We start from the raw sequence: 12,439 nt of genomic DNA, 5'->3' as shown, positions 1-12,439 counted from the left end.
AAGAACAGGGCTGAGTATTTTCCTTCTAAATACAAGTTTTGCACAGAACTGAAAAGTTCTTTTTTGCTGTTCAGCATATATAAGTATTCCAGTAAATATGTGCTGCTTTTCATAGTTTTGTATGTGTATTCTGAGAAGGTATTTGACTTCCATTCATAAAGAACTTTCTTAGGACAAACTCTTTTCACAGTGATCCCACTTCTCTAACAATAAAATAGGCAAAGGAAAAAACCCTGAGCAATATATCATTCAGCCATCACATTAATCAACATATGCAAGCATATATATATGTGTATATTTCAGATATTTATTTACATACACACACAGATATGTGTATATGTAAGCAAAAAGCTGTCCCAGAACATTTCTGCACAAAATTCGGTACAAACCACTATAAACATCATGTAGGACAAAAACCAAGACACCCAGAATCTGCAAGCAAGACTTGGGAAAGGATGTTTTGTGCAGTGAAACTTTAGCACTGTAAGTTGATAACCACTAACAAACACTTTGCGCAGCTGAAAAGTATCATGGTATCATGCGTCTATTCAGAGCAGACAAATGCTACCCTATTTCCCAGTGGATATGACAAGCTTGGATTCCTCCAGAGAACAGCACTAAGCCCAATTCATATGGAGAAGTCCATCAATATTAGGTTGTCACCTCTGAAATCCACAGTAATACCCTTTCTAGACTTCTAATATGCAGACCTCTAGCTTTGAGATAGAATTATGCAGTTTTGCTCTTGAAAACTTTGGACTGCAAAACATCAAGACAAACTGTCCTTCTAGTTTTATATCAAACACAGATGAGAAACCCTCACCACATGACAGAGATGTTGACAAGACCAGCTCACCCCCATGTATGAGGCATGAAGGTATTACAATAAAAGGTGTAAGGAAAAAAATCCAATACACAGGAGCAGGAACTATAGCTGCCTGATGAGAAGATTCTGACAGTTCTTTTCAGTGATGAAGATTTATTCAGGAATCCATAACTTCAGATGCTTGTCTAAAGCTCCTAATTTGTGAATAAATATAGGGTTTCTATGGTCCCATCAAAGACAACACAAAAGCTAGAGGTAAGGGAGCTGTAGTGAATATGAGAATCTGATGGTATTTTGATATTCTGCTACTTACTTAGAGTGAGCCCAGGAAACAAAGAGGCTGACAGCTTGTTAAGGAAGGAGAACTTAGCAAAGACAAATTGCATTCCTCATTGAGATTGCTGAAGATTCTAAATTCAATACAAAGTTTTGGTGAAAAATTATTCTGGCACTTATTTACTACCATCTGTTACAGATATTCCAAATGGGTACTAACAACCTATCACTGACATGTGAAGGACTTGAAGCTGTAGAAGTAACCAGTATGGAAGATGATTTCCATCTCCAGGAAAGACCATCTGTCTCAAACACATCACATCCAGTGTTTCTGCCCTTCTGAAAGACTTCAACCAGGTTGCATTGGTTAAACAGCACACAGACTAAAATTGTATAGTCTCAAAGTCCAACTATCTAATTCTAACTCAGTTCTAATACTATCTGCTTTGCACTCAGTCTATAATATTTTAGGTTGAGTTATTATAGTAAAATATTTTAGGTTGGGTTATTATAGTAAAATATTTTAAAAGTAATGGATTAGAAAGAGGAGAAACAAAGGAATTGTAGAGGAAGCATGATCAGCATAGTATAGAAAACAACCCACATTCTGAATCCATTTTACCATCTTGTTCAAAGTTGTAGTTTTCATTAAGATTAATAGAAATTAGGTAAAGCCATGTTCCAAATTCATCCCAACACTGCCTTCTTCAAAAGATATTTAAACACCTTGAACCCTATAAAAGCAGAAGCTCATAGAATATGAAACGCACAGGCACCCAGAAACTCTACAGCAGCAATGTGTTTCTAAACATAATAGTACCCAGCAATGCCAACACATTCAGATAGCAGCACAGCATTCCCAGCACTTGTTTGGCTTGGTATGACCCAAAACAGTCTGGCCCAGCCCAGCCCTATCCTGCACAGCATGCACAAGATCTTTACTCCAGCAAGAGTAGAGGAGGTTAAAGGGATGGGCGCAGTCTTGTCCTCCTGAGTGTTTCTCTTACTTCCCCAGTACTTCACACAGTACTCAGATTCGTAGGAGGCCAAACTCCCTGGTAGCTGACATAATAAGGGAAGGCAGTTTGCGTACCAAGTACTGCTGTTAAGTGCACAGAGAACTGATTGATTGGGAACAGGCAGGGGAGTGAGATGAGACCCTAGGAGATTTTCTTCTTGCCCTTCATCTAAAACATTAAATAGTATTGCAAGTGGGATGCCTGTATCGCAAAAGGTCTAACTGGTGAAGCCTTATCATCAGCCTCACCATCACCAATTTTCATGTAAGTTAGAGACATCCAGCCTGATTAATTACATAAAAGCTATCCAGTTCAGAAAGGAGTAGATTTATAATTTCAGAAGACAAATTGGAGATTGCATCTGAGGTGGGAACTGTTTGGAGAAATTATCTTGATTGGCTAAAGGTTTTGCGGATAACTGAGGTTTTGCAAACTGGTTTGATCTAGTACTTAGAAAAAGAAAATGAATGTGTGGGCAGTTGTCATACTGATGTTTGGGTCTGCTTGTCAAGAAAATACCACTTTGAGCCAGTCACACAAATTAAACAGCTAGGTTTATATAAAGAGCTCCCTGTGAGAGATAACAGTACCATCCACTTTTTTTGTTTACTCTATTCAAGTGATCAGTATCAAACTACAGAAAGTGCTTTGCAGGGGGTGTAAAGAGGCCAGAATCCCATTGATTTACAGAGGAATGTAATTAATCTGCCAACAAACTGCAGGTTAACTTCTCAGCACATATTTAACAGCAACTTATAGTAACGCAATATCCAATAAACCTGACAGCAATAGCCACAAGTGCCACATCTTGTAAGGGCGGCTTATAGATCAAAAAAGTGAATCAAAACCTCCTTCACTTTGTTAAAATTAAGGGGGAAAAATTGAAGTGACAATATTATGATCTTGAGGATACAGGGAAGGCAGTTCAAAAAGTTCCTTTGCATTTTATTAGATTATCTTACTATCTTTCAGGCCTCTATTTTTTTTTTAAACAGCTTTTATTGTGCATCACTCATTTCTTTATGCAGCACTTCTACAAGGAGAAAGAATCACTTCATGTGTTACCACTATCTAAAGTTTTTAGTAAAAGACCTCTAAAAGGAAATAAAGACAGGAATTTCAAGTCTAATAAAATTTGTCTGCTACACCTCAGGTAAATTGACTCATGCCATACACAGCATGCTGACTGATAGATTGGGTGGTTTTATCCCTCTAACTGAAGGGTGTCTTGACTGTTCCAATTTTACAAAACATTCAAAATACAGCTTATAAATGCCATTCACAAATGCATTCAACCATTTAGGACTTGACCAATTTACACTGTTAACATACTATTTCAATGGAAAGTTTACATACTATAGATGTAGCTTAAAGTTCTATTGTCATATTTTTTCTTCTTCACATACAAATAGTTCTTTTTATTCCCAAATCAGCAGCCAAGCTATCGATTAAATTGGCTTAGGTCAGCCCACCCTGCAATTGCAGCCTCAATCCTTACACTGTTTTCCAATAGCTTGCTTTATTGACTTTAAGTTCTTGGTTTTTATTTTAGGATCTCGTTGTTAGCTGTCCTGTGTCCTTTGCTCAACTTTTATTTCACTGTTGCCTCAAACTGTCTGGTAGGCTAAAAGGGAAGTTACTGTATTAAGCATCAGCAAAAAGGCATACAAAGCCTGTCACACACTGATTTTGGAATATGTATTATTCAATCTAAGTGCATATTATGCCAAATCAAAAACAATCTTCGAAACAACTTGTACCATTTCCTCTGTCCTACTTAAACTCTGTAGGAAATCACTGACTCTCTCTGCATAGCTCATTTGGTCACCTTTGATATCTAGAGTCCTGAAATGTATTCTATTAATATGAATGAATTAAAGACAGCAGGTCCAATTTTCTACCATCTCCCACTTTATTTGTTGAATTATATTTGTGCTGAGCAAACTGCAAAATTTCATTATTCCTGTTGGGTGGCATTTTTATTCACTTGGTCCTGTGGAGATCAGGAATACAAATCATACTTGAGCTGATTCTGTGGGACCCCTATCCGAGAATATGGGGGCAGAACTGGATTTTTACAATAGGGATGGTTCAGACATATGAATTTGCATTTTGCAAAAATCCAGTGATGGTTACATTTGCAGTTCTGTACTACACTTCTGCAGCTGAAGTTAGCATTCTGCAAATGTACTAAGTTCGTTCTGTTTGTTTTACTGAAAAAGCATGAGAAATTTGTATGTGAATAGTTCTAAACATATATATTTTCACTGAACTAAAATATTGTTTGGGTTGGTCAGTAAAAGCTTTCAAGAAAAGTATGCTTCTGGATGTGTTTATTTCTGCAAAAATAAATATTCTATTATTTGTGTGGTTGACAGTCAGCTTTGTTGTACTTCCAGATGAAAAAGGGAGTATGTTGATTAGAGAAAATACAGCTATGTTCCATCTTCCTCCCCTGCTTCAATAACAGAAGAGCATTTACATATTAATTCCAGGACTGAACAGCTGCATTCCCTAGAAAGCACCATTCATTGCAGCAGTGGCTTCATGAAAGCAGACAGAAAAAAAAAAAAAAAAGAAAAAACGGAGATGTTATGAAATTTAAGGTGGATAGAGACGCTGAGTTTGCAATTCTGTAGTTCCAAAAGGAGTACTCTTCAGGCTATTCAGAAGAGTATTCCAGCTATTCGATGACCAAAAGTAATACTATTATTTCCTTTTTATAATGCAAACAGAGGCATAAAGGGATTATTTACTAAAGTTAGACAACTATTTGCCTATACATTTAAATCTCTATTCTATGTAGAGAGATAGGCGATTTGCCCAGGATTACACAAGACATCCACGGCACATTCAGAAAAAATACTCATCTCCAACTTCCATTTCCCTATCTTATCGTTTACAATTAAGATTTATGTTTTTTGTTTCTTCTTTACTATTTGATTATATAACTTTAAAATACATTGAAAACAGAGATACACAGCTTTTGTCTTGTCAAGAACTGCAACAAAAGCTTAGTTGCGTTTTGTGCACCTGTGAAAATCTGTGAAGATGGAAGGCAAAGCCTGCTTCTGTGAGGCATTGAGCATTAACAGTACCATAACTTACTATTTTTGAATCTCAGAATAGTATTAAGAATATGGCAATACTTGCAGCTTGATTCGTCACTCATGTTTCCAAAATCTGTGAACTGTTTCTGCTATTGGTGATCCCCCTTGCGATCAAGATATGTACGAAAATGGGTAGCCTCCCTTCATGACCTCAGAGGGGAAAATTGTTAGGAAGCAGGAAAATCTTTTCTCATTTGCAGGACATATCATACTTAATCATCCTGGCATCAAAAGTGCCAAGTTAAACAAGAAATGTTATATTAAAACTGGCAGGACTTTTCCTGATGTGGGTCTGTAGGAATAGTAGCACATTAGAAAGCACATAAAAACACACAACTGAAGGTCTAATCCTGGAAACGCTCATTTCCACTGCTGGCATCAGTGTGGCTAAACAGATGAACAGGGACTACTGTTATAAGCAATGAAACTGTAAAGTTTCACAGTATATTAATTTATTTTAAGAAGCTCTCCTGCTTCCCAAGTCACCCCAAGACTTTGGTCACTGACTCCTATTCCTACAGGTGTAACTGCTTTGGGGCCATGTGGCAAATTCAGTCAGTGCAATTACCCAGGTTAAAAATAACTCTCCAAAACACTGTTGTTTTTCATTCAGACTGCTTGAATTCAATCACTGGTGTTCTGCTTGATATTCACTAGCAGTGCAAGCAACAACAGCAGAATGCTTCATGACAATGTTTTAAGGGAATGCCATTTCTCAATGTTTTATGGAGAAAAAGCAGCATTATTGGTCTTAATAAATATCATTAATACCTAGTATACTTGAAGTTAAGGCTTTGGGAGCAAGCTGTTGCCCACAAAATGTAACTGTCAGTCTCTAGCAGGTTGTCCTGCCTCCTCCTCAGGAGCTTCAGAGCCACCAATCATACTTGCCCACTCTCATAGCCATGGAGGACTCTGCATGCTCCACAGTCAGCAATGTGTGGTAGAATATTCTTTTTTACAATTCTCAGAATCCTATGCACGATACCCGATTATTTATATTTTCTGCAAAAATGTACACTACATGCTAGCAATACAAATCAGGAGCTTGCTCAGCTGCCTTATGAAACTTCCAACAGTGTTTTTATACAGACTTGTGCTTGTTGTTCCTCCCCCAATATGTTTTTCTTCTTAAAAATTAGAATTTTAGGGAACTTTTGAAAGATATAATCACAAATTAAAGGAGAGGTAAGATTTTTAAAGCTTACCCAGCTCTAGCTATGAGATCACACAATAAACTACCAGGAACTGAAATCATGCAGAGGAGAAATGTCAACTCTAACAAAAAAAATATTTGAAAGAATAGGGGTCAAAAGGAAAAAGAGGAGAAAGTAAACATTAAAAGGATTCTAACATTTCCAGAAATGCTGCCACCTTTATGTTAGCCTCCTAAAGGACTCAGATGAGACCCTGTGCCACAACAGATTACATGATTTTTAAAGAAAACATACTTGGGTCTTTGCCTTTTTCTTTCTTCCCATTTTGGAACAAGAGGTCCCACTCAGACTGGCAATCAGCAACAATATTAACAGTATATCATATTGTGTTCAGGAAAGCAAAACTGGCTGTGGAAGAGAATATACAGAGAAAAATCGTACCTTCAGATGAGTTCTTTCAGGAATGATTTTCGTATTCGCTGTTTTTCAAAATACAGCATTCCATCAGCTGGGGTATTTTATTGTGAGTGAGACAGGTTGTTGTGGCTCCTCTACCCTGTGAGCCAAAGTGACCATGAGTCAGTGGGCCGAAACCCAATACACACAATGGTCATCGTGCCATCTCCACTGTTCTGTTCTTCTTTGGTGTTACCCCTGTAGGTTCAAAAAGAGATTCAATGATTGTGACTATCACATTTGAACATACTTATCACAAAATGTTTTATGATCCCTTGGCTTCTTGAATTAATATATATGTTTAGGAAGCTACAATGACACAATATCTAATGTTGTTTAGGAAAATACTGGCAATGGAAGTGATCAAATGCAGTTGCTTCCAGAAAGCAAGCACTGACTTGAAATAACAGCATATGATGTTTCTGGTTTTAGCTTAACTGGCTGGTAGATTTATACTGATGTCATAGAAAGAGTATTTAACAGAGTTATTCTTATCAGCATCTTTATCTGAAAAATATTAGGGAAGACCAATCACATAAAATAGGGCTAAATTCCTGCCAGACTTTTTAATTGAAGCCATCGAGCTAACTGGCATTATGCACAGAGAACTAACAAATTAGCCACCACTCTGCTTTTGGAAAGCAATAATTTACTGCTTTCCCTTGGCTAATCCAAATATCCTGTATGTACCTGGCAACTTTTTCTGGCAGAGACTGAAGGAAGTCCTTGAAATATTATCTTCTCTGCCCCAGATGCCCACTTTCATATGCAGGATGGTGTCACTAAACAGTCCTCGAGCTAAGAGAGGACTCCTGGTTGAATGAATATAATCAGGTATTCACAGCTTTCACATTAAGATAGCTGGCCATAAGACAACATGGATTTGGAAATAGTACAACTGCTAGGAGGCAGAACACATTAGCTCAATCTCAGTGTTAACTCTAATACAGTTACCCGGCAGACTAAACATGGATTTGCCTTTCAGAAAACTGCACAGACACACACAGGGTGGGGTTTTTTTTCTGTTTTCCAGGCCTGAATGTTAAAGGTTATCTTTCCAGAATTTGACAAAAGGGATTAAAAAAAGCTAAACCCAAAAAATCAGGAGACTATCATATATACACATCCAGACATACAAAATGACATTAAGGTAAGTAAAACCATGGCAAGATTCATGTTGGAGTGAAGCTACATCATTAAGTATAAGGAGCTAAAATGTTGGGAGAGATGCAGAATCTTCAGCTCTGAAGATTCAGAGATCTTCAGCTTCCACAAAAAGATACCAGTTCAAAACAATAAGGACAAAGATCTGTAGAAGTTCTCAATTTCCAGCATCAGATGCAAAGCAATAAACTTTGGAGAGCAATAAATTTTGGACTTTACTATTCTTTTGAGAGTCTTCATTCTAATTTTTAAACTCAACACAAGATGTATTCCTTACCTCTTTTCAAATACATTTTTCTGATCATCAACACAATTATTGATAAACACCCTTCCCAAAATACAACATGTAGAAGACCACATGAATAGAAAAAGAAATTAATTCCTTTCAGGTGTATTAATTTCCTTGTATCATAAGGCAATGGGGGAAAAGCTTTGTGGTATGACTGCATGTTTCCCCATGTTCATCTGTGACATAGATAAACTCATGTGAAGGCCAGCTGTAAATCTTAGGGAAAAAAAAATAAATTCCACTCCACCTTGGAAGCATTTGCCTATAGCTCTTCTCTTTTTGTCTTGCTTTTAATAACATTGATTTTTTTTTTTGCATGCTTTTATCCCACAGTTACATGAAAATGCATAAGATAAAAGAAAAAATATTATAATTCACAAAGGTGACAAGAACTAGGGAATCCAACAAAAAAAAGAGTTGGGTTCAATACAAGAGCAGCTCAGATGCGCTGTGCAAAACTGCTGCAAGAAAAGGGAGTTTTCTAGTAAATGACCAGTGGGTGTAAGATTACATTATTTTTCCCTTTCTAAATAAATACAGGGATAAATGCGGTCTTATGAAAATGAAGACACATACAAAGTGATCTGTTCAAAATATGAAGTTATGTTTCTAACCTCTTCAGACAGAGCTTCATCTGTGGTGCAACGATGGATAGTTGAATCTAACATATAAGCTCATCACACATCATGGCAACTTTCCTTTCTCTCCACTCACTCTCTATATATTTTAGTCTTTGTTTTCTCCCTCTAATCATGCTTTCTCATACTCATACACCCTCTAGTTTTTCTCTTTCACTTAAGTTTCACTCATTTAGTACTTTTACAGTTTTACTGGCTTTCCATCCTATTTTTCCTGCCATCATAAAACATTTTGCCTGGAGTGGAGAGTTTAAACAATTGAGATATTTTAACAAGCTGAGCTGGTTGAATAGCTAAAGGTTATTTAAAAAAAAAACCACAACAAACCATTAAATTTTAACATATTGTTTTTGCTTAAAGTTTCAGTGTTATTGAGACTTCACTGAACCCAGAGGTTTTGAAGCAGCTGTTTTTACAGGGTCTGTTTATCTGAACACAAAAACACAGAAAATTATTTGCATAGTTAGTTGGAAGCCTTATTTATTCTTTTTTTTTCAAACCCCCTAAACTGAAAGATTACTCTCATTGCATAGAAGAATTTGTTTTAATTATTTTCTTTCACAGCAATTTGCTACATTCTCCCACAATATCTCCCACAGTCCACTCAGGGACTTTTTCTACTTTATCTTATTTGCCCTGCACTCTTTACAGAACCCTAATATTGCTGAGACTCATGAGATCAAGATGCCTTCCCAGCATGCTCCAGAATGAAAAACCACAACTGCATCAAAGTTCATGGATTTATACCTGTTAGCACTAAAGCAAACATGAGTCTGACTTCCCTCCAGATGGCAAGCTGGCAATCCTGCGTATTTGATCAAAGAATCCTTTCTTTCATCTTGAAGTAGATGCAAGGTATAGTTATTCACCAAACAGGGTGCATGTATTTGCTTAAGCAATTTCTCTGAACAGTCAGGGTTCACAGGGGTTAGTTTATCAGGTGCTTCAATTGTATGTTTAACTAAGCTTCACGGTACCTGATCTGTACTGTTTGGTGAGTGCCTGCACTCAGGTGCAGATCAAACACTTCCCAATCTGACTTTATTCACCTCAGTTCAGAGTTATTTAGTCTGAGCTACTGTTCTGCAGGACTGATTTACTGGATATGTAACTAATAGCATATAACAGCACTGTTCTCAGTTTTCATACCATACAGAAATAACTATGGTATCCACATATTAAACAAAGATAAATCATTCTTTTACAGAAGGATAAGGGAAGACATGTATAAAACAAAGATGACAGATGGTCATATAAAGATTATGGTCATATTAAGTTATATAGAGCTTATAAATTCCTGGTACTAATTGATACATTTGTGCCACTGTCAGCAAAACAAGATTATGGAGCCCTATGAAGTCCAAACTCAGCTGAAACATGAAAATTGAAATATAAAAGCTATACTGGAAAATCAGGCAGGTCTTGGGCTTTAATCCCACTATGATAAACAGATTCTGACGTGCCACAGACGTATAAAAGACATTATAATATAGCCACATCTAAATTACATGCCTTAAAGTGAAAAGACAAAAACCTCTAGATTCTCTAGATTAGAAGAACTGTTAGATTTGAGTTTATCTGAATACTGTAATTAAGCTTGCTTAGTGCTTTAGAAGTAATCAGCCACAGCAATGGAATTCTGACTTAAAGCAGTGACTTGACTTCTGACTGAGCAGCAAAGTGCAAAACAGATTATATTCCAGAGCACTGCAGATAGGTACTTCTCAGTGTTTCTCTGCTGCAAACACTGTGCATATCTTCTGGAAAATCTATATGCTTTGATCCCCTCGAACTGATTCATTAAAGCCTCACATCACTCATGGTTAAGAAAAAAAAAACAAAACACAAAATCAAACTGTAAGCCCCTCCCCACCCCTAAATTTGTTTTACAAAGGTAAGAATGTTTATTTGAAAGCAGAGATTTTCACAGTCTACTCCTATGTGCCTATATAAGAAAACTCCAATGTGCTGTCTGTTCACCATCACCACAACCCTCAAGAAGTCGCTATGTTAGTATTTTTACAAATTCATATACAATGGAAATAAAAAGTCAGCCAAACTTGGAACTTAGCAAATTGCCTGGCTTCTATGTAGAAGCTATAAAACTGCAAAAGCAAATCTATAGGCAAGTGAATATTCTTCCCCATTATTCCACAGAGATGTTATTCCACAATAGGATGGATTTAACTTTATTTGAAACTTTACATGTACCTCAGATTTTGTTACTCACAATGAATAGCAACCCTACAGTCTTTGCCAAAGCATGATTAGATTTTCAGACTAGATTATATATGCTTTACATCACTGGAAGGTGATGTTCTCTTTAAGAAAGGCATGAGAAGTTCTCAACCTGCTTCTTGCAAGCCAGATTCCTCAAGAACACATTATCTGTCACTGCGCTCAGGTCCAGCTACTGGAATAAATTAAACCTTTCCACTGCTGTGCTCCATCAACCCTGTGCTGCTCCTCCTTCACATTTCTCTTAAGACAGTTTTTTTCTATTTTTAGATAGAGAAAAATCTAAATGTAATAATTTTTTCCACTTAACTAAGTCCTGATGTTTGTACCTCTGGAATACAGAAATAGGAACAAGAGGAAGAAATGTGATAATGCAATCCCTCTCCCCTCCCTCACTCTTTCACACCCCCCTCCTCCAAAAAAAAAGAAGATAGTCAAACTTTCAGAGCCTAATGAAGTAAACAGCAATAGAAATTAGATGTGATTGTTTTTCAGGTGTACCATTCTGTCCCTACCTGCCCAGTTACTTGCCATTTCTTTCTGCCCGTAAAAACTGTACACAGACTGTAGTGCTGGCCTTGACAACCCACCCAACATTTAAATTCAGCATCTCTTTATACCTTTTTGCAAGAGAGATTTTGCAAGTGCAAAATGGTTTATATTTATTATTGTCTTTAAAACGGAATATGCATGATAAATATTTTTATGATAATTTGATCCCCTTTGACCCAGTATTAGCTGATTTGCAGCACAACAGGAGATTAAGGCCTTGATATAATAAGAAGCTTAAAAAAAGTGAAATGTTGAAGACTTCAGAACATCTGAATGTCATTGAAAGTATACATTTGCATTCCTACAAGGCAAGATTTAATTCTAGAATTCTTTATCAGTCACATAGTATAAAAAGTTTTGAGATATTAGAGAAAGTCTATTAAACTGAAGAGATATCAGTACCTTCTGAGAACTCAAACCCAGACCAAAAAAAAAGATGGATCTAACTTAATTCTTTCTGTCCTTATAAAGCAAGAAACCGTAAGACAAAAAGAAGTAAACAGGACTTCTGTCTTCTGAATTAAATCTCAGAGAGCAAACCTGAGGGTCTTATCATAGTTGTCATGACAAGGCAGAGAGAAAGCCTGTAGGTCTGGTTGTACTGCTGCTATCAACTGCAAAATATCAGCAATTTTAAATGAAGTGAAGGCTGTTTATATTTTCATACTGCGTATACTACTCCCCTAAAACCAGTTTAAAGTAAGTCTTTTATCT

General features: G+C 36.7%; 1 long non-coding RNA gene across 2 annotated transcripts in view; it reads right to left on the bottom strand.

The window, feature by feature from the left end:
• Positions 1-12,439, bottom strand: part of LOC136011136 (uncharacterized) — a 356,477-nt gene that overhangs the window by 128,657 nt on the left and 215,381 nt on the right. For both annotated transcript variants that reach the window (XR_010611226.1, XR_010611225.1), the window contains exon 2: positions 6,830-7,042. This is a non-coding gene — a long non-coding RNA (uncharacterized LOC136011136). The remainder of the gene's footprint in view (positions 1-6,829; positions 7,043-12,439) is intronic.

Source organism: Lathamus discolor, chromosome 3 (assembly GCF_037157495.1).
Source record: "Lathamus discolor isolate bLatDis1 chromosome 3, bLatDis1.hap1, whole genome shotgun sequence".
NCBI classification, from domain to species: Eukaryota; Metazoa; Chordata; class Aves; order Psittaciformes; family Psittacidae; genus Lathamus; species Lathamus discolor.
The sequence above is the reverse complement of the archived record's forward strand: the minus strand, read 5'-3'. Positions and strand labels throughout refer to the sequence as shown.